The following is a 22,130-nucleotide window of genomic DNA, read 5'->3' on the forward strand; positions in this document are numbered from 1 at the left end:
GAAAGGCCTAAACAGTTTTTAGTAGACTGTGAATTCGTCCCTGAGTTTTCTGGCAGTCAAAGCAAAAAATGACATATGGGACATTTTTTTGTTCTTGCTGTCAAAGACAAAATACCTTCTTAGAGTAAGCATAACTTTCCTAGAGATCCAGAGTCCCCCATCAATGAAAATATTGATAAGTTCTTTAGTGTCTGAAAGTAACAAAATCAAATTTACTTTAATTTTCGTTTTATTTTTCAAAAATCTAAAATATTTTGTTTTAAAGTAGACCATTTATATCTTTCACACTGGGCTTCCCACAACCAGGCTAAACAGGTGAGTTCTTAATAAAAATAGACATTTTACTTAATGCATACTTGCTAATAGGTATTCTTATGTCTATGCCAATCTCATACTCATTCATCAAAACTTCACTTAAATCTAGCCATTGTGAATGACTGAGGAAATAGAATTTACTAAACGATTGCTCAATGAAAGTGGAAAAGCTGGCACTCAGACTTTTTTTTTTAATGTTTACTTATTTTTGAGACAAAGAGAGACAGAGCACGAACGGGGGAGGGCCAGAGAGAGAGGGAGACACAGAATCTGAAACAGGCTCCAGGCTCTGAGCAGTCAGCACAGAGCCTGACGCGGGGCTTGAACTCATGGACCGCGAGATTGTGACCTGAGCTGAAGTCGGACGCTTAACCAACTGAGCCACCCAGGCGCCCCTCAGACTTTTTTTAAAATTTTTTGAGAGAGAGAGAGAGAGTGGGGGAGAGGTACAGAAGAAGGGAAAGAGAGAGAATCCAAAGCAGGCTCCATGTTCATTGCAGAGCCCAACACAAGGCTAGATTGCACAACCCTGGAATCATGATGTAAGCCAAAATCAAGAGTCAGATGCTTAACCAACTGAGCTATCCAGGCACCCCTACTTTACTTTTTTTAATCTGAAAGCTTAATAACAATTTTATGTGTTTCAGAGACCCTAAATCTATACTTTATTCAGGGGCTAACAATACTTTAACATAACTTCTAGTTTCCATGAAAGGTAGTCAAGTACTTCTTTTTCTTTTTTTTTTTTCAACGTTTTTTTTGTTTTTTTTGTTTTTTGTTTTTTTTTTTTGGGACAGAGAGAGACATAGCATGAACGGGGGAGGGGCAGAGAGAGAGGGAGACACAGAATCGGAAACAGGCTCCAGGCTCTGAGCCATCAGCCCAGAGCCCGACGCGGGGCTCGAACTCACGGACCGCGAGATCGTGACCTGGCTGAAGTCGGACGCTTAACCGACTGCGCCACCCAGGCGCCCCAAGTACTTCTTTTTCTATTGACTAAAAGTCACAATTTTGTTAGTAGTTGTTATATTTTAACCTATAAAATATTCGTACACACTAGAAAATATAAAATAAGGATGAGGTCATTAAACACAAGAGGAACAAATGAGATGTTATCCAAATTCACAAGACATATCTGGAAAAAAAAAAAAAGCCAAAGAGAACTCTAGAAATCAAATGTACAATTCCCTGTTTTTATTTATTTTTTATTTTTTTATTTTATTTTTTTTCAATATATGAAATTTATTGTCAAATTGGTTTCCATACAACACCCAGTGCTCATCCCAAAAGGTGCCCTCCTCAATACCCATCACCCACCCTCCCCTCCCTCCCACCCCCCACCAACCCTCAGTTTGTTCTCAGTTTTTAAGAGTCTCTTATGCTTTGGCTCTCTCCCACTCTAACCTCTTTTTTTTTTTTCCCTTCCCCTCCCCCATGGGTTTCTGTTAGGTTTCTCAGGATCCACAGAAGAGTGAAACCATATGGTATCTGTCTTTCTCTGTATGGCTTATTTCACTTAGCATAACACTCTCCAGTTCCATCCACGTTGCTACAAAAGGCCATATTTCATTCTTTCTCATTGCCATGTAGTACTCCATTGTGTATATAAACCACAATTTCTTTATCCATTCATCAGTTGATGGACATTTAGGCTCTTTCCAAAATTTGGCTATTGTTGAGAGTGCTGCTATAAACATTGGGGTACAAGTGCCCCTATGCATCAGTACTCCTGTATCCCTTGGGTAAATTCCTAGCAGCGCTATTGCTGGGTCATAGGGTAGGTCTATTTTTAATTTTCTGAGGAACCTCCACACTGTTTTCCAGAGTGGCTGCACCAGTTTGCATTCCCACCAACAGTGCAAGAGGGTTCCCGTTTCTCCACATCCTCTCCAGCATCTGTAGTCTCCTGATTTGTTCATTTTGGCCACTCTGACTGGCGTGAGGTGATATCTGAATGTGGTTTTGATTTGTATTACAATTCCCTGTTTTTAAAAACAGTAGCCAACTTTTGGAGTTCATAGTTATCAATGATGTAATAATTTTGTAAACTGTTAACAAAATTAGATAATCGCTTTTAAAAATATTATCTGCTCAGTTTGTTCCATCCAACCATTATACCAGGACTGTTTTCTGCCAGTCACGCACACCCAGCAAGCGAACTGGCATGCTGTCTTCCCTCTGTACTAATGGAGGTAAAGTTTGGCAGCAAAATCCAAATTACTCAGTGGTAGCATCTGGCATATTCAGAAAAAATATCAAAAGGAAAACTACAGATCTCATGCTGAGTCAAGCCAACACTCAGCAAAATGCCAGTGTGTATATGTTAGGGTTAAGTGTAGCTAAACACTGAACAGTTAACAGGCAGTTAAGTGTAGCTAAAGGTGACAGGCTCTTGAGAAAGGGGAGCATGGAAGGGAGACCTAGGGCTAGGATCCAGATAATCACTACTTTGTTGGGGTTTCTTTTAAGCCCAAACCAAGAAATTAACATAAAAAGTTCTCTCAGACTAAGGAAGCCTATAAGATCTTCAGAGGCAAACTCAAAACCACCCCATAAAGCTACCTTCACAACCCAGGGCATATGAGACATCCATTATGCTAGAGACAAGTTCATGCTTAAAAATTACCATGTACAAAAATAAAAATCACCATGACAGTAGACAACACAAATAAAATTCACATCTGAAGAACCTACATCTGAAAGAATTTAAATAAGTATGAAAATAATTCCAAAAAAATGAGGAAATTTTCTGCAGTATAATAGGCCAAATGAATGGTTCTGAGTCAGTGGCAATTTTGTCCCTCGGGGGACATTTGACAATGTCTTGAGACATTTTCGTCATCATTACCAGGTGGTGCTACTGGCTGTAGAAAACAGAGGCCAGGGATGCTGTTAAACATCCCCGGATGTACATTCCCCACAAAAAGGAATTATCTAACCGCAAATACCAATAGTGCTAAGATTGAGAAACTCTACATTAGATAATTGAAAAAAACTGGCTATCATAGACACTCAAATGAATTTATAAATACAATATAAGTCCAATAAAATTTTTTTAAAAATTTCCATGGACTGTGGCAAGCTGATTTTAAACGTATGTTAAGGAGGAGAAAGTCTAAAAATAGCCAATATAAGTTTTAAGAACAACCAGTTAGAAGTTGCCTTACCAGATATCAAGGTTTTATACAAATGTAATATGGTACAGGGGATATATAATAAAGCAACCAATACACAGGTGAGGACTCAGAAATCAATCCATACACAGATGACTGAGGTGGTCCTGAAAATCAATAGAGAAAGGACATTCATATCCAGAAATGGGGCTGGGATAACTGGTTATTCAATACATATAGGGGGAAATTGAGATCCTGTCCTCATATCATTTACAAGTCAATTCCACATGTACTCAAGTCCTGGATATAAAATTCTAAATGAAAATCTATAACCTCTGATTACAAAAGGATTTTATAAGACATAAAAAGTACACATCCTTTTAAAAATGAAAAAGATTAAAAAATGATAAAGCACAGACAGAGAAGGCAAATGCATCATATTTAATTAACAAAGAATTAGTATCCAGAATATAGAAAGCATTTCCACAGGGGCACCTAGCTGCCTCAGTCAGTAGAGCATGTGGCTCTTGATCTCGGGGTTGTTGGTTCAAGCCCCACAATGGGTATAGAGATTACTTAAAATTAAAATCTTTGAGAAAGAAAGAAAGAAAGAAAGAAAGAAAGAAAGAAAGAAAGAAAGAAAGAAAGAAAGAAAGAAAGAAAGAAAGAGGGAGGATGGGCTAAATGGGTAAGGGGCATTAAGGAATCTACTCCTGAAATCATTGTTTCACTATATGCTAACTAATTTGGATGTAAATTTTAAAAAAGAAAAAAAAATTAAAAAAGAAAGAAAGAAAGAAATCAATCCTGCAAATCAATAAGTCTAAGATAAGCAACCCAAAGGGAAAATAGGCAATAGGCACTTCCCAGAAGAAAAAACCAAATAGCCACTAACCATATGAGAAGATGCTTGAGCCATAATAGTGGTCAGCAAAATGCAAATTTAAGCTACAATGAGATATTACTTCCCATCAGTTAAATGCTAGTATCTGTTACCAATTGTCACAGAAATATAAAATTGCCAACATTACTAGAAGAATCACAAATTAGTACAGCCACTTTGAAGAACAATTTGACAATATTTGGTAAAGATAAAAAATATACATTACTCTATGACATGAAAATTTAATTTCTAAGTAAATATCCCTTAAAAACTCTCAGACAGGTATACACACTATACAGCCTAGAAAAGGAATGAACCAGAACTACATGAATCTCACAAACAAAACACAAAACAACACACCAAATATTTTTGCTGAAGCAAAAAGCAAGTTGCTAAAGCATACATACCATATGATTAATTCACATTAAGATCCTAACTGTTAAAAATACCATATATTGTTTAGCAATGTGTGTATGTGTGTGTGTGTAGTGAAAATATTAAAACATACATAGTAATAATGAATACTGAATTCAGAAAAGTAGTTTCCATTACAGGATGAACAGAATGTGACTAGCTAAAAATGTACAGGGGAAATGACTGAATTTGTAACGTTTTACTTTATAAGCAGAGAAATAGGTATACAGATATCAAAATAAATGTGCCTCAAACCACATTCTCTGACCACAGTACAACAAAATTAGAAAACTATAATAAGCCAAAGGGAAACCCTACACATTTTCAAAGTAAAAAATTAGTTTTTTCTCTTCCACACCCAGCCTTTACTAGTTCACAAGCACTGTATAAAGAAAATACAGGTGTAGGGGAGGAGGAAAGGGAGAAGCAAAGCATGCTGTATAGAAACCAACTCACAGCATTCAAAATGCTTTTAGAGCTTCCGTGGTGTATATATAGATAAATATTAGAACAAGAAAGCCTGGAGGCATCCCAAAGTTATCCTTCAAAAGAACAGGTCAGATTTTATTTAGCATGGTTCAAAGATGGAGAAGAGGGGGTTGGGAGTGGGTGGCAGTTCGAATGAGTTCTTTAAAGTTCCATGAAAGGACAGTGCTCACCACTTGCCAGCCCCCCACCCCCACCCCCACCGCAACTACCACTGCCTGAGCTGCCTAGCTCAGCACTCCACTCACCTCCTTAGAAGTTCACTTGCAGCTGCTGAGAGACAAAGGGGGATCCAAATCCAATTCTTTTTCTTTCTTGTTTTCAAATACCCAGTCCTCCTGATTGGTTAATATTCTGTCAGTTTGGTTTCACGCTACTGTTTTAAGCAGTTCACCTTCTCTAGCCAGACAAAACTGGCATCTGGGTATGTTTTCTAAAATTTGTAAGAAATCCCCCTTTTCTTTTTCTCCCTTTACTGGCAAATTCTAGTTTAATTCTTCTTTTCCACACCTACACAAAATCTCCACAGTGCTTCAAACTGTCCCCAATCTTCACAACCAAAGCAACTAAGACCGGTTCCAGTTTCATTTCTCACATGGAGGTCATGGGACCGTTGCCATTTAAAAAAACTAAACAAACCTGATGTCACCAGAGTTAAAATCCACAACACTGACTAATAGAAGGGGTGGTATCAGGTTCTAGAAACAAAAAACACTCCAGGTATTTTCAGTAGAAATACATGTAATACAGGTGCTTCCAAAACTGTTGTAAGAGCTGGAGGAAATGGCTCTCGCCTGGGCTTCTGAAAAAACTTCCTCTATACCCAGAAAGATCTTGGTTCAGCCAGGGCAGTGGGGAATCAGGAGGCTGTCCCTGGGAGTGCTGGGCTCACCTGCATGGGAGTGACCCAGAAATCAGAAAGCAGCCGACCACACCACCTGCTTCCAACACCTCTAAATCTGGTGAGTGGACATGGTAACTGCTGCTGCCCAAATCCCTACCTCACCACCACAATGCTTGCCAACAGAGAAACTAACAAGAGCAGCCAGCTGTTAGGCTTTACCTCGCTTCTGTTTACAAATCTTGCCTGAATGCACCTAGTTGGCAGAACTTAGTTTACATCCCAGTTGTAAAGGAGTCTAGGAAATGCAGTTTGTAATGTTCCATCCTCTAGGCAGAGATGGGAATGGGTCCTGAGCACCAACTGACCTTAGCCACCACAGAAGGATAATCTATGAGGACATTTTTATCTTCTTTGTGGTTAAATCCTGGGCAAGGACCCCAGTGCCTGACTCATAGTAGGCACTCAATTAGTATTTGCTGAATGAATCAGTGAATAACTGGAGTCTTCACAAGTTGCTACCAGGTAATGGCCTCACTTCCTTTTCTCCCTGGACTGATCCTAGAGCACATGCTAACTCTCTCTGACCAATACCTGCAATTATCTTGCCCTTTTGCCTCCTGACCACCAGCTCTTCGGTATATGACTCGTCCTGATTTGCCAGAACCTTCCAGTTTTAGCACTAAAAGTCCTGTCTGTATCATCAGGAAACTCCTCAGTCCTGGGAAAACCAGGATAGTTGGCCACCCCAGCATCCCATCTTTGGATGGTAAGCCTCCTCCACTCATACATTTAGAGTAGCAAGTCATGCCAAGGAGAGAGGGAAAGATCACACCAAACCCTTGTGGCTTTCAACTTGACCTGGTCCTTACTGTCACTCAGCAACTACTTTTACAGGACCTTGGTCAGCTCCATCTCCACAGCTGCCTAACAGCTCTAACTTTCACCACATACTAGTGCCATCCCTCATCAGTTGACCTTGCCATTTATCAGGAATAAGTTTCCACAACCTTCCACCTTCCCATTGTGGGGCCATCACCTGCTGCCCTTCACCTTGCCAGGGCCATCCACCCCGTACCCCCCATGCCCTCTGTCTCTGTGAGCCCCTACAAACACTCTTTCATCAACCTCTCTCTACCTCCAGCTTATAAACATGTTCAAGTCTCTCCAATATTAAAAAAAGAAATAAAACAAAAAAGACCTTAAGCCTGAGATCCCAAGGCCAACCACCCTTTCACTTTATTTCCCTTCACATAAATGGAATCTTATGAAGGAAGAGTCTGCACTCAGTGCTTCAACTCCCACAACTTCAATTCACTCCTTAGTATGCCCCTTATCTGCATCCTCCCTCCCACCATATCCCTTACATAATGACACTCTGTGCCAAGCCATACTGGAACCTGAGGCAAAAGAAAAATCAGTAATACTGACGCTGTCTCTATTTTAAATTCTGATATTTTGTTCATTGTGACTTTTTTGCATTAATGTCAATTTTTTTCAAAATATTACACTTCAAGATTTATCTTTTTTTTATTTTTTTAACATTTATTTATTTTTGAGACAGAGAGAGACAGAGCATGAACGGGGGAGGGGCAGAGAGAGAGGGAGACACAGAATCCGAAAGAGGCTCCAGGCTCTGAGCTGTCAGCACAGAGCCCGGTGCGGGGCTTGAACTCACGGACCGTGAGATCATGACCTGAGCTGAAGTCAGACGCTTAACTGACTGAGCCACACAGGCGCCTCAAGATTATTTATCTTGATTGCTGAGTTTGTGAGCACCCTCTTAAACGTTGTGCCTGAAGTAAAGTGTCTTACTTGGCTCACTCTAGTATTCCAGTCCTGCTGACAGTGGTCTACTTCCCATTAAGCAGGGAACTTGGTGACGTCCTAGTAGCTACATCCAAAGTCACTTGGAAGCCCTCTTTTACCTGGGCACACTACTCCGTCTGATGCTGCCGATTAATCCCTCCTGGAAAGTCTTCTTTGGCTCACCTCAGACCACTATAGCTTATGCAATACCTCCCTAACCTTCTCTGACTCCTCAGTACCCTCTTTCAGCAACTTCTCCTAGCAACTATCTTTTAGCAACTATCTCTCACCCAGACTTTCCCCCTGGTCTTTCTGTTCTCCCTGCCTATGGTCTCAACCCCTCCAAATTGATCTCCTTTCAGAATGAACTTTATAACATTCATGCTTGAACTAAGTCATTTTCCTGTTTTAAACCTTCCAATGATTCCTCATCTCCCATTGCAGGTTCCAATTTTCTTTGCGTTCAAGGCTCCTTGTAGTCCAGCATCTGCCTTCATCTCTTATTAACACAGACTTTGCACATTTGGCTTCAACCTAACTTCAACACAGAGTTCTTTCCCATGCCTCTATGCCTTTGCTTGGACTACCCTCTTCTACTTACATGTCTAGCAAAAACAAAACAAAACAAAACCCTTCTCAGTTTTCAGGACCAGCTGAAACATCTCCTACTGTGTAAAGCTTTCCTGGGAAAAGCACACACAGACTTAGCCAGTAACTTTTTTGTATTATCACAGTACTATGAACATACCTCCTTGGTATCCAGCATTAGTCCCAATAGGCGACAGTAAAGTGTGGTTAACTTAAGTTAGGCTTCTCAATCTTTCTCACAGGATGTCAGTTTTGCCTCCAAACTACCTGGTATCTAAAGCACCTAACATTCTCTGTAATCGGCAGCACAGCCACCAGCATAACTGGTTCCCATTATACCTCGACCTGTCCAAAGACATACTGAATATTCCATTCTTTGTAGTGCTTCTGTATCTGAAGCAAGGTCATAGCATGGCATGAAAACAAACAAACAAACATGGTCACAGTATGAAAGCAAATGTAATTTCCCTGAAACACCACAAAACTGAACAGTGATGGAGAAAAGCCAGCTTTGCCAGCTGCAGAAAGCAGCATGCAAAGCTGGAACTTTCATGTGTCTGGAAATCCCCACTGAGATATGAACATAAAGTCCCCGAGAGAGTCACCCAGAAGATTCTGAAAGGATCAAGGAGAAGGGGTTACATGATCCTGGGCAAAAGAGAAGTAGCCATCTAATGGGAGTTCTAGAACCTAACAGAACCCCCCTTCCTCCCGTTTGTGTACAGAATCTGTAGAGGTGGGAAGTTTGTGTAACAATTCAAGCAGCTAATATAATGAACCCTCTTTCCTCCTCCACCTGAGGCATTTTAAACCTCAGAGAGCACATGAAATGCCATTTTGCACAACCTCCCCCCACACACACACAGATATTTAAAATGAGGTCTATAAATAACAGATCATTATGTGGTTCCTGATTTCTGGAATGCTACAGATACATACTCAAACATAGTCTAGATGACCATATACTGAAGCTGAGCCATAAACACTCCAAGTTGAGATGTTACTGACCACTATTATGTATTAGTAGCTAAAATTATATATTAAAACATGATTTGGCTTCACAAGCCATGCGCTTCAATTATAGCAAATTTCCCACAAACAATAGATAATCTCAATTATAAAAAGACATAAAATTAGAAGATTTTTTTAAAACATTTTTTCTTAGAAAGGGAGAGAGCCAAACCATAAGAGACTCTTAAAAACTGAGAATAAACTGAGGGTTGATGGGGGGTGGGAGGGAGGGGAGGGTGGGTCATGGGCATTGAGGAGGGCACCTATTGGTGTGAGCACTGGGTGTTGTATGGAAACCAATCTGACAATAAATTTCATGTTAAAAACTTTTTTTTCTTTTTTTAAGTAGGCTCCACACCCAACATGGGGCTTGAACCCACAATCCTAAGATCAAAAGTTGCATATTCGACAGACTGAGCCAGCCAGGTGCTCCCCTAGAAGATATTTTTATGAAGTTCTTTAATGAAGTTCAGGCCCATGACTCTCAGGGAAGCTCCCACAAACGCCAACATAACATTACCACCAATCACCTCCCTGTTTTATAACAGTTGCATAGAAGCTGCAGAAAATGAGGGAATGAAAGAACCACAGAATAAGAAAGGATCTAGATAGAAGGAGATTATAAATCATCTAATCAGACACAAAAACATAAACAGAATCACCAGGGGCAATAAAAGCAAATCCTTTTAATGCAATGGCCCACTCCATCTTAACCAAAGTTAAATTTCCACAAGGGCAAACTTCTCCTACATAGCCCAAGCACCTAAGAGTATCTCCCCAAGAATACCTAAGAGTTCTGCCCAACCTGTAATTAAACTCACTGCAAATAGATATCTCCATGTTCTCTGGCCAGTGCTTTTCTGTCCCAACCTCTTTGCTCAAGCATTTGCCTCCATTTGGAAAGCTCCTCCCCTCTTCCCAGTCTCTACCTATTGAAATTCTACCCCACCTTTCAAGACTTCACTTCCATAAGCTTATCTTGATCCCCAAATCAAGTCATCTCCTGCTGCTTAGTAGCACTGTTTTATTTATTTATTTATTTATTTATTTATTTATTTATTTATTTATAGTCTTTATTTTTGAGAGAGAGAGCACAAGCAGGAGAGGAACAGGGAGGGAAGGAGACACAGAATCCAAAGCAGGCTCCAGGCTCTGAGCGGTCAGCACAGAGCCTGACGCAGGGCCAGAACTCACTAACTGTGAGATCATGACCTGAACCGAAGTCAGGCGCTTAACCGACTGAGCCACCCAGGCGCCCCATCATAGCACTGTTTTTACTTTCGTCTGGCATTTATCTTATTCTAGTTGGGTACCTGTCATATGTGGTGAGGTCCTTGAGGATTGGTAGGTTCTCATTCACCTTCATTAGGCTGTGGTGAGCCCTGGCCAGGCCTGCCAAAAACAGACTGGTCATCATTACACAGCTCCAGCAGGCCTGAACACGTGTAAAGCTTACTCATCCTTTCACAATGTACAATGAAGCAAGATGGGAGCTGGCGTTGGAGTAGATATCATACTTGGAACCTGGCTGTTAGATCCAGGAAACAGATTGTGAAAGGTAGCTTTTGCAAATATAAGGGGTAACAATGCTATTGGTTAAGTAACAGCGGCTTAAATGTGATTTGTAAGAGGCTGGGTGAGCCCCTATGCAGGGCTTCCTAGGACCTGGCAGGACCTCACCTTAAACAGGCAGAATACAACATCTCTAGCCAAGATGTGTTAACAAAAGGTACATCTCCCTGTACCTTTAGCTAAAATTTTACCTTTTGCATTTATCACAATTTCTAAAACCCTAAGATTTATGTGTCAGGATTTTCATTTTTGCCAAGTCTCTAGGCAGGTCCTCTGTGTGTGGTATAATTCTCGAAGGATGGACTCAAAGATGCCTAAATTTAAAGAATTCTTTCCTCAAATAGGACATCAACAAAATTACTAATACTTTGGGGCACCTGGGTGCCTCAGTCAGCTAAGTGTCCAACTTTTGGTCTCATGGCTTCATGGGTTGGAGCCCCACGTCGGGCTCTGCACTGACAGCACGGAGCCTGCTTGGGATTCTCTCTCTCTCCTCTCTCTCTCTCTGCCCCTCCCCCACTTACACTGTCTCTGTCTCTCTCAAAATAAATAAACTTTTAAAAAATTACTAATACCTTGTATGGCTCAGATACATACAAAGAATTAAGGCTAGGTCACAGCCCTTCTTTGCACTACTTAGAACTAAGATCTGGTCTCTGAACTCAGACTTTGCTGAATCATTAAAATTTGGAATCCTGCTTAAACTCAGTTTTGCCTGTTGGTTTTTGTTGCTGTTGCTGTTGTTGAGGAAATTGAAGCCTCAGAGTAAATTGATGAATGTAGTAAATGCCTCACACTATCATATGGCTGTTTGGTGTCTTCTTTATCACCATACAACTGCTATCAGGAAGATACACATTCCCTCTTCTCAAGGTTTTCATCAAAGGACTCAAAAGGGGGTCAAGAAACAACCAAGGTATCAGTTATGCTACAGTAAAATAAAATGTTTAGCAAATATTCTCTGAGGCCCATCTATACAAGACTAGCTTGAATTAAAAATTCAACCTAGGGGTGCCTCAGTTGGTCGAGAGTCCAAATCTTTTTTTTTTTTTTTAATTTATGTATTTTTGAGAGAGAGAGAGAGAGCACACAAACTGGGGAGGGGCAGAGAGAGAGAGAGAGAGAGAGACAGAGAATCCAAAGAAGGTTCCAGGCTCCGAGCTGTCAGCACAGACTCCAATGCAGGGCTCGAACTCACACACCATGAGATCCTGACCTGAGCTGAAGTCAGATGCTTAACCAACTGAGCCACCTAGGCGCTCCAAGAACCCATCTTATGGTTTGGGAGCTTGAGCCCCACATTGGGATTCTCTCTCTCTCTCCCTCTCTCTGCTCCTCCCTTGCTTGCACTCTCTGTCTCAAAATAAATAAATAAACTTAAACAAATTCAACCTAATAGGTATATTTTCTCAGTTTATACAACAGATTCTTAGTAGCTAAAGGGACAAGGTTAGCCCATCAGGAAACAGTCGTGTTCAAAATCACAAGTTGTGCATAATACCGGAGATACAAAGCTCTTAAACTTATTTTTATAGTATTCTTTCTTTTAATTATAAAAAGCACTACTTGGATGCTATAGGAAAATCTGGAAAATGAAGAAAAGTGAAGAAGAAAACTAAAATTCCTCATTTGCTTCAGCCCCATCATTATCTCTGGTACCTGTTTCCAGCTTCTCATTTCCTACCTGGTTCCTCTTTCTACTTTCCGTGGCATTCCTGTTGACAACCCAGGTGAAAAAGATAGACTCAGTAAATGCAGGTGCTCAGTAAATGCTGAATGTAGGGAATAATTAACTTATTATTTATGTTATTCAATTCTTGCAAGGAATTTGATTCATTCACCAGATAGTATCCACGCAAGATTTTCATGTGTTTATTCTTTAAAACAAATATCACTGATTTTAAAAACTATACTTTTTGAAAGTTTCAAGTCCAAAACCAAAACCAAACAAACAAAATATAGTAAGCTAAAGTGAAGATCTGAAAGAAGTTTAAAAAAAAACAACAAAAACAACAACTCAAGAACTTGACAAGTAGATAAGGAAGCTTATCAGATGATAAAAGGAAACCATTACCCTGGGGAACATTTTAAACCTTGGAGCACGGAACTACAAGAGGATTTTTCAATTATATTGAAAAACTGAAGCATATAGATATTAATGTAAATAAAATGGGTTAATTTCTCCAGTAGAAAGGTTCCATGTAGAAGACACAAACCATCTTGAATATATACATGAACATTATATCACATTTTTCACAAGTACTGAATCACCAAAGATGACAACCCAATATATAGAATAAGAAGAAAACAATGAGAAAGCTGTTTGTTTTGCACAAAAACTTAAATGGCCAAATAAAGACAATATGGCTAAAAGCAGAGACCATCAGAGAAAAAAGCAGTTTTATCTGGAAAGAAAATATTAAAATATATACATATTCATCATTCATTCATTCAAATGTACATGGAGTCAAAGAAGAAATTACTTCTCTAAACCCAGAATTGAGGGAGAAAAAACACTGGGGGCATATGAGCAAGCAGGTGAATTAAATGTAAATTGTGGATACACATATTCTCAGAAACAAGAAAGGTGGTCATTAGGGGGGAAAAAATCATTAGAAACACTGATGCCAGAGGAGAGTGAAATTACATCTGAGAAAAATAGAGATGTTAATAGAAAAAAAAAAAACAGTTCTGAAATGCAGTTGAACAGCATCATACAAAATAAGAAAACAAAAGAGCAAAAAATTATATATTTAAAAACACTTAAAAGGCTGTATTTGAGTGTGTAAATGTCTGAAAAAGACACTAAACTGCAACCTTTGGTTATCTTAGGGAACAGACTCCTGAGAGCTTTCTCTATTTACTCTGCATGAATTTTAACACAGAAAATTATAATACAACTTAACTGAAAAGTTTTTAAAGAAAAGTATTAGGATACAGAGTGTTAAGTGCAATTCATGGTAAGTGTAAAGACAGCCACAGAGTGTATGAAAATGTAGAGGAAGGGAACATTCGTGGGTGGGTTATGAAGTCTTGGGAGAGGAGGTGACAGAAGCTGAACATAAAGGAGAAATAGTGTTTCTTACCTCAATGATGCATAATACGGAAAACAGGAATGAGCGTTGAGTACATGTTGCCCTCTGTTACCTGTCATTACTTCTCCAACTGGCCCCACCATCTTCCTCCCATTCCTCCCCTGTCAGTGGCCCCCCTCCAGGCCCCTTAAGCCCAAGTTACCCGTGTGGATAACTACTCCGTCTCCCCCAACCACTCTGAGAGCTTCTGGGGGAAGGAACCAAGTTCAGTTCCGTCTCTATGTCCCCAGCACCCAGAACTCAGCCTGGCCCATAGGAGCTCAATAAATGCTTGTAGGATTACACTGAATCAAAGGAAAGGAGTCAGTTGAGTCCAAAAACACGACTTTAATTAACTTTTGCGGCCCTACAAAAGAAGAAATAACCAAACGGAGTCCGTTCCTCAGATTTAAAAAAGTGACACGCCTCGTGACTTCTACTGCTGTAAGATGAATCCCGAGGAGGCTCCAGAACCGGCCGGAAGGGCCAAGAGGGGCTCAATCCTTTTCTGCCAGGATCCGGGACAGTTACAGCCCCGGAGCCCAGGGCGACTCCCGCAAGGGGGCGCAGGTCGAGAGAGGAGAGACGGACAGGATTCTTAATTTTACTCACGCCCGGGTAGGCCGGCTCTTCCCGCTGGATCTCAGGCGGGAAGGGGACCCACCAGTGCGGGACCTGCCGTTAGGGGAAACCGCGTCGGGAGTACTCCGGGAACTGGAGGAGAGCGTTGCACGCATCAACAGGTGCACTCCCCATTGGGCTTTCCGCGAGCCTCTTCCAGCTGAGCCCCTGTGCGCCTCTTCCAGGCCGCCCACAAGAGACTTAAGGCTCGAGAACCCTCAGCCCCCCACACCTAAGAAACTCCACGAGAGCACATGCGCTGCTGTCCCGAAACTCTCCGTTGTGTAAGCAAAGGGCCCACGTGGCGCTCCGGGGAATTAACGTGCTGCTGGGGGAGACCCAGTGGGTGGGTGCTGCGGCTACGCCCCACCTCCCCACTGAGAGTGAAGGTCTGACTCGCGGGCGCCCCAGAGACGAAACCTGCTTCCGTTTCAATTTGCGCTAGGCCCCCTGCTACCCTGAAAAAACTGCCCTTTACTACACTCCCACCCACCCACGCCCATTTCCAGGAGGGCAAGGTGCACTTCACACCTGCAGGCGGATTCAGTCTCCTTCTTAAAGCAGGTGCAAGCTAGTAAGTAATATAGTGTTAAAGAGAAGTACCAAGGTCAGTAACAAACAGAAATCTAAAACATAAAGTCGTTAGAAAAGGCCATTTTAATCAGGACCTTCATCCCAGAAGCTGTAAGTAAAACACAAGGTAACATGAAAAGGGAAAACTTCTGTATGGCAAACATTCAAAATTCCTTTCCAAATTTGAGTCTTTTCTTTTTAATTTTGGAGTTAAGCCAAGTTTTTTCCTAATGAACTTTATCGTAAGATTATTTAGGGGCACCACCAGAGGGAAAATACCAAAAATTCTGTTCCTCTTATCTGAAATATCTTAACTAAAGTAGGTCAAGCCCACCAGAGCCCAGTTTAAATTTTAGATTACCCAGGTCTGTCGGTGTCCAAATGCTTGACATATTCTATTGGCACTACAGTCTCATTGCGTAAAAAATTTCAAGTGTCAACAAATGAAAATAATTCGAGGCAATTTAGCGTCCTTACTAACCTACGCCCTTACTCATTTCCTGTTCCCTTGAACCAAAAACGTACTTCAGTGGCCTCTGTTCTATTGCATTCCACTGTTAATGTTTAGAAAGAACATGTCCTTCTGTCCCAATCAGGACACAGTCAAGAAATAACATCTTGAACTCAACGTCTCCCAGTTCTCTGGGGGGAGGCGGGGAGCGGAGAACAAGTTTAAGCTAAGGCTTTACCAAAATCTTACCAATCATTCCAAACTTTCGCAAAGTTTCCTTGCAATTTGCCAAAATACATATTGCACTGCTGTGAAAAACAACAGTCCTGACCTACTTCACCAGGCTATGGGGAGAAAGTAAAAATTCCTGCCAGACCAGCTACTCCGGCGGAGACACATACATACTGCTGCAGGAAAAGTCTTCTTTCTCATCAACTTTTCGAAAGAACAAAAGCCAAGTCTTTTGAACAGTTTACCCCAGGAATTGAGCAACTCTCAATTTTAAGCAACGTTTACTCGTCCTCTGGAGCTTCAGTGTTAGGCAAGGGTTACGTGGGCTGGAGGTAGGGGCTCTCGGGACAGCACCCGGGACCCTGGCAGCCTCCCGCGGCCCTGCTGAGAAGTGGGGTGGGGGAAGGCGAGGGAGCGGGTTTGTTAGGCGGTTTGTCCCGCTGCCACCGCCCCCAGCCGCCCCCTCCCGCCCCGGGAGGGCGCCTGCCAGTCCAACGGGAGGTAAGGACCCCACAGGACTGAGTCACCTGCCAGAAGGCCCCCTCTTCCCGTAACCCCTGCCTGGCTTCTCCCGCCCCAGACCAGTTCCGGGAAGAGCTAGTCCGCGAGTAGCTGCAAGGGGCGGGAGGGGCGGCTGGGGAGGCCCCCCCCCCGCCCCCACCAGCCTCGAGTCTTGGACCTGGGGAGGGTGGGGAGCGGGGAGAGCAAGCCCTGGGCACTTACCGTCCTGCACACCGCGGGGCTCTTCTTAGGCTGCCCTGTCAGGCTTCGCTGACACTGACGCAGAAAATCGTAGGCAAGATGGAGAAAGGAAACTGAAAGCCTAAGCCTGGAAGCGGACGTGGCGCCTTCCTGCCCAGTCACGCCTCCATTGGCCTTGCTCACCCAGGAAAAGCCGCTAAGAAAACTTGATGGCCTGACGTTCACTGTGTTAAACCCAGAGACCCCCCTCCGCCCCCCCACTCACCAGTCCCTGAGTCCTTTTGAATTAAAACACTCCTGTGCCACAGTCAACCAGCTGTTAATACCCTCTATTACTGAGCAGGGGAGAAAAAATATCACCCCAAAATGTGTCTTTGGCATGTGGATTGTTCTGGTGATTATTTTCAAGAAACAAACTCGGAAAGAACCTTTGACCCTCCCTCTAACTGTGTAGACGAATTTGGATGTGCTCTAGGAAGGGACCTATCAACATAGTTAACTATAGTATAATATGAACTAGGTGTTTTAGACAGGGAAGAATTTAGCAAAGTCTGTTAAAATTCCTCTCTCTGTCCCAATGTTTCCGTCTGGCCCAGCAAACATTTGTTTACCGAACATTTACTCTCTTTCATCTTCCTGTGAATTGTCTTCCTTCCCTTTGAGGTCCCAGGCCCCTGACCCCTCCCTTCTCCTTATCTCTGAATGACACAGAAGCCTCACTTGCCTGACTGCCTGATAGGTAGGTAATTAAATTTTGTAGTCTGTTAATCTGTCATATGCCAATTTAATTCTTAGACCAAACAAAAGAACGTTGAAAGGTAAAGTAAAATTGTCTTCTTCCTCAATATCTGGATATGCTATGAACCCAGGGTGTTTGTTTAAGGTAGTTCTAGATGTCACTAAGAGCAAGCAGGGGCGCCTGGGTGGCGCAGTCGGTTAAGCGGCAGACTTCAGCCAGGTCACGATCTCGCGGTCCCTGAGTTCGAGCCCCGCGTCAGGCTCTGGGCTAATGGCTTGGAGCCTGGAGCCTGTTTCCCATTCTGTGTCTCCCTCGCTCTCTGCCCCTCCCCCGTTCATGCTCTGTCTCTCTCTCTGTCCCAAAAATAAATAAAAAACGTTGAAAAAAAAATTAAAAAAAAAAAGAGCAAGCAAACACTGCTAGTGTTTGGATACCAATGCATGGGAATGAATAATCGCAAGTGCAAAAGCACTTTATATTTTAATGTTTATTCCTAAAAACCACTTTCTTCTGTGTCTTTTTTTTATTTCTTAACTTTTCTTGAAATCAATTTAAGCTTATAGGAAAGTTGCAAGAATAACACCAAGAGATTAACTACTGGCCTGACAGCATGAGGAGCTCAGATGACCCACTCCCCAGTGATACTGATGAAAATTATTTTAAAACAAGCGAACAACAAATAATCACTTAAACCCTTGGAAATAGTCCTAAGAGAAAAACAGCAAATGAAAAAAATATCTATTCAAGAAAATCCATGAAAATGTGATAAGAAAGGCGAGTGAGAATCTGTAGTATTTCAACCAGGACCGCTTCACCCTCTCTACTCAGCAGAGACCCCACTCTGCTGCAATCAAGAACACAGGTTCTCCTCTCCCCATAATTCCAGGGGGTGGAGCAGAATGTCAGCAATTCTCACCAGGCCCTAGTACCTGACGCTAAAGCTAAATCCTGGGTAGGTGTGGTTGAGAGATGGAGGATCTTTTCTCCCATCCAGTCCACTCATGGAATAGAGGATCTACCTTGGGCTGGAGTGCTGCGAATACTAGGGACCTAATCACCCTCACCTCAGAAGTGGTAGTTGGGACCAGAGAGATAAGCCAGAGGACCTCGGGCTACTACCCCCTCCTCTACCTAGAGTTCAGCCCCTAAGAGCAGAGATGTGACTCAGTTTGCCACTGTTCTTCCTCTTCCCCAAAGCCCTGGCTTTCTAATTGAAGGGGGTGAGGGGGGGGCAGTCCATGAAACACATAGCTTAAATCTCTTCCCAAAGGAAGTGATTTCATGTGCCAAAAACATGGAGAAATGTAAGCCAAGCTGTGCTCTCAAAAACCTGGGGGTTTTAGTGTTAGGCAATTGTGAGGAGATTCAAGATATGGGCTAAATTGTAAGTTGGCTAGTTTGCCAGAGAGAACCAAAGATAAAGACAGTTGAGGGAAGCCCTCCTTGGGTGAGAACAGATAATAACACTGACCTCATAAAATATTGCTTCAAAGGACCCAGAAGTTGATTGGATCCATTTATAGAGAAATGTATGTCTCAGGACAGCATTGAAAATAATAGAGCAATCAGGCAGTAAACTGTTGAAGTTTAACAGCTGGGTGTGGTCAGGAAATAAGACAAAGAGAGCTGTAGCCAAATTACCATAATACTAGGATAAAAACATCAGAAATTTAAGAGGGGGGGGAGTAAACTTTACTAAAATAATCCAGCCAGTCACTAAACAAATAAACAAGCAAATAATAATAACAAAGTGAGGAGGACGAGGGAGGAAAAATAAGCACCCAGAGTTGGTACTTGTAATAAATGCCCAGTTTCCAAAGAAAAAACAAGGAAGTATGCAAGGAAACAGGAAGGTATGACTCATACACTGGAAAAATAGGCAATAAAAACTGCCTGTGAGAGCAACTTGATGTCAGATTTATCAGAAAAAAATTCAAAGTAGCCATTATAAATATTTTCCCAGAGCTAAAGAAAAGCAGGGTTAAAGAAGAAAGGTACTGATGAAGTTTGGGGGTGATGCATGGAGTGGTCCGGAGCCAATGGCCAAGAAAGAATTCTTGAAGACATTTTTGGTGCAAAAACGTGATTTTATTAAACCATGGGAACAGGACCCGTGGGCAGAAGAGCGGCACAGGGGTCATGATGGGTAACTCATTATATACCCTCAGGTTGGGAGGGGGTCAGGGATAGAGTAAGTCTCTAAGGTATTTTGGGAGCAAGGTTTCCAGGACCTTGCTAGAGGGGCTAGATGTTGCTAGGCAACCATTTATTACCATTTAATAAAACCTCAGTCATGAGACCCTTCAGATATATATCAGGGGGCCATAAGCCACATATCACACATCATTAAGCCACATATTACATATTATGTCACACATATCCCACCTGGGGTGGGGAGGGGTGGGTGGGAAAGAAGCATGCTGTTAGCCTGTATTTTGCCCTCAGCTTGGCCCACACTCCTTCATCAGTATGATAATGTCCTATCAAAGAAAGAATACCAATAAAGAGATATTCAGCCCCTAGAACAGGGACATAACTCAGAAATTATAGAAATGAACCAAATAGAAACTCTGGAGTGGAAATAACTTTATTATGGGCTCAACAGTAGATTTGAACTGGCAGAAGAAAGAATAAGCTAACTAAGAAATGGAGATTATACAAGCCAAAGAACAGAGAGAAATGAAGAGAGCCTCAGAGAAATGTGCAACACCATGGAGCACACCAAACACATGCATAATGGGAATACCAGAAGAAGAGAATGAAAACAAGCAGAAAAAATATACAAAGAAATAAGAGCTAAAAGCTTCCCAAATGTATTCAAAAACTGTAACCTACACATCCAGGAAGCTCCAAAAATTCCAAATAAGATAAATGCAAAGAGCTCTACAAGCAGATATATTACAGTAACAATGCTGAAAGTCAAAGACAAGGAATAAACCCTGAAAGCAACAAAGGAATGACAACTCTTGCTTACAAGTATATACCAGTAAGGTTAATAGTTGACTTCTCACCAAAAACTAAATAAAGGCTAAAGGCAATGAGAAAACATATTCAAAGTGCTGAAAGAAAAAAAACTTTCAACTAAGAATCCTATATCCAGCAAAACAACCTTATGAAAATAAGATTGGGGAAATAAGGTGAAATACTCAAACAAAAACAAAAAAATTGTGCTAGCACACCTGCCTTTCAAGAATTACTAAAGGAAGTTCTTTAGGCTAAAAGCAAATAACGCCAGACAGTAATTCAAATACTCACACTCAAAAAACAAAGAGCACCAAAAAAAGTAGTTACAAAATTATAAAAGGCAGTATAAATAAAAACAGTATGGAGGTTCCTCAGAAATTAAAAATAGAAATACCATAATATCCAGTAATTCCACTACTGGGTATTAAAGAAAATGAAAACACTAATTCAAGAAAATATATGCACCCCTATATTTACTGCAGCATTATTTACAATAGTCAACTTAAGTGTCCACCAATATATGAATGGAAAAAGATGTTTATACATATATGCATACATATATATATATATATACACACACAATAGAATATTAGTCATAAAAAAAAGAATGAAATCTTAACATTTGTGACAACATAGATGGATCTAGAGGGTATTATGCTGAAATAAGTCAGACAAAGACAAATGATTTGATTTCACTTATATGTGGAATCTAAAACACTAACACACATAACAAATGAGCAAACAAAAAAATAGAAACAGACTCATAAATACAGAAAACAAACTGGTGACGGCCAGAGGAGGGGAGTGGGTGGGTTGATAGGAAAAATAAGGGAAGAGGATTAAGGAGTACAAACTTCCAGTTATAAAAGAAATAAGTCTGGACTAAGTACAGCATAAGGAAAATTATTGCAATAACTTTGTATGGTGACAAAAGGTAAATATACTTATGGTGAGCATTTCATAATGTAATTGTCAAATCATTATGTTGTACACCTGAAACAAATATTGTATGTCAACTATAATTCAATTAAAAACAAAAAAATGAAAATATAGAAAATAGTATAAATTAAAATTTCTTCTCTTCCTCTTAATTGGTTTAAAAAGCAATTGTGTAAAGTAATGTAATGGATCATCGTGCCTATAACAGATAAATTAATATATGTGAAATATATTTGCCAATAATAGCACAAAGGAGGTGGGTAGGAGCAAAGCTATACTGGGATAAGGAAATGACTACAGATGGTAAAGTAATAATTGTACCAATGTATTTTTGAATGTATAACATTAATTGATGTGATATATAACAAAATACCACAAAGGGAGGAAAGAGGGAATAGAGCTATGTAGGAACAAGATTTCTATATTTCATTGGAACTAGCTAGTATAAATCCCAGCTGCCTCTGGTAAGTTAAGATGTAAATGGTAAACCATAGAGAAATCACTAAAAAATAACTTTAAAAAATATGTTGAAAAATCATTAAAGAAATTAAGATACTACATTAAAAAATATACGCTTAATGCAAAAGGAAGCAGTAAAAGAGATATAAAGGGACAGAAAAGGCATGAGACATATAGAAAACAAAAAGTAAAAGTAAAATGGCACATGCAAATCCAACTATGTAAATAATAATATTAAATGGAAAAGGGGGCACCTAGGTGGTTCAATCGGTTAAGCATCCGATTCTTGATTTTGATGCAGGTTTATGAGTTTGAGCCCCTCGTTGGGCTCTGCGCTGACAGTGC

At 41.0% G+C, this 22,130-nt stretch overlaps 1 protein-coding gene across 13 annotated transcripts in view; it reads right to left on the reverse strand.

Moving 5' to 3' along the window:
* CFLAR (CASP8 and FADD like apoptosis regulator) overlaps positions 1-22,130 on the reverse strand; it is a 94,246-nt gene that overhangs the window by 44,258 nt on the left and 27,858 nt on the right. For 2 of the 13 annotated variants that reach the window (XR_009256215.1, XM_058709342.1), the window contains exon 1: positions 16,706-16,871. The exons of 2 other annotated variants lie outside the window; for them this stretch is intronic. The gene's annotated coding sequence lies outside the window, so the exon portion shown is untranslated. Of the gene's footprint in view, positions 1-3,482; positions 3,755-5,459; positions 7,540-8,609; positions 9,516-12,716; positions 12,906-14,118; positions 15,217-16,705; positions 16,880-22,130 lie in introns of those variants that run through there. 9 more of the 13 variants (XM_058709353.1, XM_058709321.1, XM_058709251.1 and 6 more) reach the window with 9 other exon arrangements.

The sequence above is a fragment of the Neofelis nebulosa genome, chromosome 2 (genome assembly GCF_028018385.1).
Source record: "Neofelis nebulosa isolate mNeoNeb1 chromosome 2, mNeoNeb1.pri, whole genome shotgun sequence".
Classification (NCBI taxonomy): Eukaryota; Metazoa; Chordata; class Mammalia; order Carnivora; family Felidae; genus Neofelis; species Neofelis nebulosa.